We start from the raw sequence: 5,525 nt of genomic DNA, 5'->3' as shown, positions 1-5,525 counted from the left end.
ATTGCTGGGTCATATGGCAACTCTTACTTTTAATCTTTTGAGGAACTTCCATACTGTTCTCCATAGTGGCTGCAACAAGTTACATTCCCACCAACAGTGTAAGAAGATTCCCTTTTCTTTATACCCTCTTCAACATTTATTACTTATAGACTTTTTAATGATGACCTTTCTTTTTTTTTTTTTTTGACGATAAATGCATATCATCATTTATTTAATGTTTAAGCTCTTGCACTAGATTTTTACAAGCTGGTGAACACTGACAAATTATTTCTCCCACAGAACTATAACCACTTGTTCCCAGACAGTATAAATATATGGTTGAGCTAACGTTAATACACATCACCATTTTATCAATTACATAATAAAACAAATTGTCAAGTATCCAAATATTAAGTTACACAGCTCAAAAGGTATATAAAATATTAAATGTCTGCTCAATTCATTAGCAGAAACCCACTTTTTTTTTTTTTTTTTTTTTGCAAGAGAGGCTGGGAATCACACTTCAAACAAAGCTAAGTCGGTAAACAACTTCAGGTAAGTATGAAAAAAAATTACAAGAATTTCAGAAATTTTGATTTAAGAATTGTTTTAGTTACAGTAACAAAGTATTTCTACCTTTAAAAAAATATTTACTAAATTAAAGCACATATTCTACGTGTTCTGCACAAGACAAAGGCAACATTTTACTAAAGATACTTAATAACCCCTCCCATTCTTTTTTCAGGCCCTCCCTGTAAGTTGCACCCCAAAGTGCAAACATTAAAATGAACTGTAAGGCTTTTGTCTGGAGACATTAAAGACATGTGCTTCTGTACAATGTAGATTTTCAAAATGGAGGCCTTCTACAACATAAAATGAGATTTATAGAAAGATATTAAATAATCACTGTAAGACTTGGTTAATAAAAAGGGAGCAAATCTAATGTATACTGGTATGAATGTGGGAGATGTAAACATATTGTGAGCAAACAAACCTCATAGGCCCTATTTTCTATGTTTGACATGATGCAAGGAATAAACCACATAAGGTCCAGGGTGTTCATAGTTCCTGGGATTTGTTCTATATGATACTAAAAATATACAAGTATTGTGCTGGGTATTTTGGCACCTAGTCTTTCTAAATTTCTTATATATTGGTAAGATTCTGGCATGGAAACAGATTTAATGACATGACTCAATACAGCATGATTTCAGGAAAGGTCAATTGGTATAAATTATAAGCACATATTAAATGCTGAACAGCAAGAATTCTTTACTAGTATCCAAATAGGCTGATCATAACCTGAACAGAGTCTACAATTCTGCCAGGCCTATGGCCTGGTGAAACTGCTTTTCAACACTCCTATGGAAGCTTCATCAGACTTATTCACCAAGTCAACCGGGCTATCTGCTATGTACGACAAATTCCATTCCATCTCAGCTTCCACTTCCAATCAATGGCATCATGCACCCTGGTTTTACTGAATGCAACAGTTGTTTCTATGCCCATTGGAGTCTTTGAAGCGCAGCCGCATTTTAGGATGATACTTCTCCAAATACAAAAGTTGCTTGCTGTTAAAAGCTCCTCGCCGCTTTTGTCTTATGAACTGTACTGCATCTTCGTATTTCATTCCACCTTCAATTAATGCTAGGGCAACAAGCACTGGAGCTCTGCCAAGGCCTGCAACACAATGAACAGCAATACAACAACCAGGGTCTTCACGAAACTTAATTTTCACAAGACTTAACCAATCATCAACAATCTGGTTAGATGGTGGTGCGCCATCATCAAAAGGCCAATTGAGAACATGGATGCCTTCCTTCTCCACAAGAGTAGTGTCGTAAGTTGCTTCACATACTCTTACAATTGTGGTAACTCCATACTTCTTAAGTTCCTCTATAAATTTGCTTAATGTTGCATTAGTTGGGTTGTGTGTAATAAGAAATCTCATGTTCCTGTAGTAACTTCCACAGGAGCTGGGCGGTTCATTCGAGCCATGTTAATTTACTTAAAAAACACTCAATAGGGATATGAAAGAATTTAAAAAATTGAATACAGAAATGATGCAAAGAAACACAGTCAACTTTAATATACTCCACTTGAAATTCTCAGTGCTTTTAAGAATGAAGTTGGGAGTAATGAATGAATGAACCTCTTAACAAGAAGCAGCAATTCTTCAATCCAGTAATACTGAGGCAATAGAAAGGAAGTGCACTGAGGTTTACCCCATCCAGATCAGAATTCTTGTATAAAAATGCTCTGTGGATTTCAAATCAACACCTCTGTGTCCAGGTTAACCAGTCTTATGGGGGCTTCTTGCTTGAGCAGTAATGAATTTCTGCAGCTCACTTGTCTGCATAGAGGTCGTGCTGTGCCTGGCAGTAATCTCCACTGCCCTTCAGAAACTCCATAAATGTGTGACCGAGAACACCACAGAACTGAGGAATATGTCTACTCATTGAAGATTGTGGCCTAACCATGCAGCCGGTCCCGAGGCGGCGGCGGCGGCGGGGCAGGGGCGGCGGCGGGCGTCGTGCGGCGGCGGCGGCGGCGGCGGCGGCGGGCGTCGTGCGGCGGCGGCGGCGGCGGCGGCGGCGGCGGCGGCGGCGGCGGCGGCGGCGGCTTCGCGGGCGGCGGGGGCACCGGAGTCGGTCCTGCAGTGAACGGCCCGGGGAAGAGCACGCAGCCTCCAATGATGACCTTTCTGACCAGTGTTCAGTGGTGCTGTGTTGTGTTGTAGTTCTGATTTGTATTTTCTAATAATTAGTGATGATGAGCATCTTTTCATGTGCCGATTGGCCATCTGTGTCTTTTTGTAAAATTTATTTATTTATTATAATTGGAGGCTTATTGCCTTACAATGTTGTGGTGACTTTTGCCATATACTGACATGAATCAGCCATGGGCATATGTCTTTTTTAAAGAAATGTCTATTTAGGTCTTCTGCCCATTTTTCAATTGGATTCTTTTTTGTCATTGTTGTTACTGAATTGTATGAGTCGTTAGTGTGTTTTGCAGATTAAGCCCTTGTTGAAGACCATTATCTTGAGTCAGACCTTTGAGTCAGAATCTTGGCTCTGCTTCTTGCTGCCTGTGTGACCTTGCAGAAATTGCTCCACCTCTCTGAGTTCTGAGTATCAGTCTTTAGTGGGAAAAAGTGTCCCTGTAGTCCTTCCAGAGAATCTAGGCTCAGATGTCATAGATGTCACTTCCAGAGCCCTGAACCTACGTACTGTCAGAAAAGCCCAGGTTCTGTGAGTCCAAGAATAAGTGGTCCTATAAGAATGGTCCTAACCATTATGTGGGCTACAAATGAAGTTTTAATCTTTATTTCCTTTTCTGGGATACTTATGCAACACTGTAATATATCTTCCACTGAAAATTAGTTAGAAACATGGTTTTTAAAGAAGAGAATAAAAATCACCTAAAATCCAACCAACCACCACTAATATGTTAGCATATTTTCTACTTGATATTTTTCTGTGAAGATATAAAGAGAAAATACTGCTTTAAGATCTGGCCATGAATTTCTGTTTGTGTCTGAAATAATGCATTGGAGAGCCATTTGGGGTAGAAGATGAGCTTGTGGCTATTGGTGTGTTTCAGAAAGAGATAGAGAGATGCCCCTTGTGTCCATAGCTCTTCTCTTGAGGGGAAGGGCTAAAGAACCAAAAACGAGAGGAGTGAGGGGCCACCAGCACTGCGTGAGGCTCTGTGCTGTGCTCTGCTTGGGTTACTGGAAATTTTGGGGAGAAATGGACGTGTGGATAAAGAGGAATCCATATTCCTCATTTTCAAATTGTTAGTTTCATGGTATGCATTCCCCACCTCTCCTGCCTTGGCAGGCAGATTCTTTATCACTGAGCCACCAGGGAAGCCCAAAGGAAGGTTAGGGTTCTGGAAGGCATGGAGGACTTGAGGCTGGGCAAACAGAAACCACAGTGTCTGCTTCTGCCCTAGCTCCATGGATTGATTTTTTTCCCTTTCATTTAAGTTAAAAAGCCATTCTCTCCCTCCTCCCCAGGACCCACGCCTCTTTTCGGATTCCTTTTCATGCAGATTCCTAAGAAAACAGACTCCCAACCAGCAGCAGCAAGAATAAGTGAAATTCAAACATCAGGTCTAGATGCTCACCCCATCACCTGGCTGCAAGCATAGACCCGGGAGTTCATCTCTCACAAGAGATGGAACTCAGCCCTCTCAGAACTGGAAAAAGGGGTGGAGAAAGGGCAGGAGGCTCAAATGGCATGGGGAGGTTCATCACTCTTAATTGGAAGGAAAACCTTGGCAAGGGAGGACTGATCCATGGAAGCTTTGCTGTTGCCGTGGAAGCTGCTGGTATCTGTGCTCTGGGAGCTCTTGCTGTTGTTTAGTCTCTCAGTTGTGCCCGACTCCTTGTGACCTTATGGACTATAGCCCACCAGGTTTCCCTGTCCTTCACTACCTCTGAGAGTTTGCTCAAACTCATGTCCATTGAGTTGATGATGCCTTCCAACCGTCTCATCCTCTGTCAGTCACGCTCTTCTCCTCCTGGAATCTCTGGTTATAGTTAATTGAAATCAGAGAGCAGAAGAAGGAGAAGACACAGAAGATCCCAGGTTTTTTTGCAGACTCTGAGTGACTCAGGAGCAGATGAAGTTAGTGGCTTTCTTCAGGACTTTCAACCAATCAGGCAAAGATGATGTGCGTGCGTGGGTGCTAAGTTGCTTCAGTCATGTTTGGCTCTTTTAGAACTTGAGTCGCTTCAGTCATGTCTGACTCTTTGTGACCCTGTGGACTGTAGCCCACCAGGCTGCTCAGTCCATGGGACTTCCCAGGCAAGAATCTGGAGTGGGTTGCCATGCCCTCCACCAGGGGATCTTCCTGACCCAGAGATCAAACCTGTGTTCCCCCCTGTCTCCTGCATTGCAGCTGATTCTTTACTGCTGAGCCACCAGGGAAGCGTGATACTGCCCAGGGGGCTGATAAAGGGAAGTAGTGTGCCCACTGATGATGTAGTGTTCTCACGCTTGAGCTCTGGAATTTTTTTTTTTTGCAATTTCTACTTAAAAAAAAATTATTTATCTTTTGCTGGGCTGGGTCTTTGTTGCATGTGCAGGCTTTCTCTAGTTGCCATGAGCAGAGGCTACTCTTTGTTGAAGTACACAAGCTTCTCATTGTGCTGGCTTCTCCTTTTGCAGAGTGTAGACTCTAGAACAGAGGCTCAATAGCTGTGGCATACGGGTTTAGTTGCTCTGAGGCATGTGGGATCTTCCTGGACCAAGGATCGAACCTGTGTCCCCTGCACTGGCAGGCAGATTCTTAACCACTGAGACATCAGGGAAGTCCTGTGATTTCTTTATCTACAACACACATGTATGCTAGACTGAGTTCAAAAGTGTCTCCAAGTCTTCACCATTCCTGGCATCCATAACTTTGCAATGTGGCCTTGCAGTTTCTCTGATCAAGAGGGAAGGGTCTCCTTCTCCACCCCTGCCCATACACAGCAACAAAGACCAGTGCAGCCTAAATAAATAAATAAATAAATGAACCTTTTCTTTTAAAAA

General features: G+C 42.4%; 1 pseudogene across 1 annotated transcript; it reads right to left on the bottom strand.

The window, feature by feature from the left end:
- On the bottom strand, positions 712-2,248 carry LOC108633917 (annotated as a pseudogene). Its single transcript, XR_001917289.1, has one exon. The product of XR_001917289.1 is annotated as a protein tyrosine phosphatase type IVA 1 pseudogene (transcript).

This window comes from Capra hircus, chromosome 25, assembly GCF_001704415.2.
Source record: "Capra hircus breed San Clemente chromosome 25, ASM170441v1, whole genome shotgun sequence".
Taxonomy (NCBI): Eukaryota; Metazoa; Chordata; class Mammalia; order Artiodactyla; family Bovidae; genus Capra; species Capra hircus.
The sequence above is the reverse complement of the archived record's forward strand: the minus strand, read 5'-3'. Positions and strand labels throughout refer to the sequence as shown.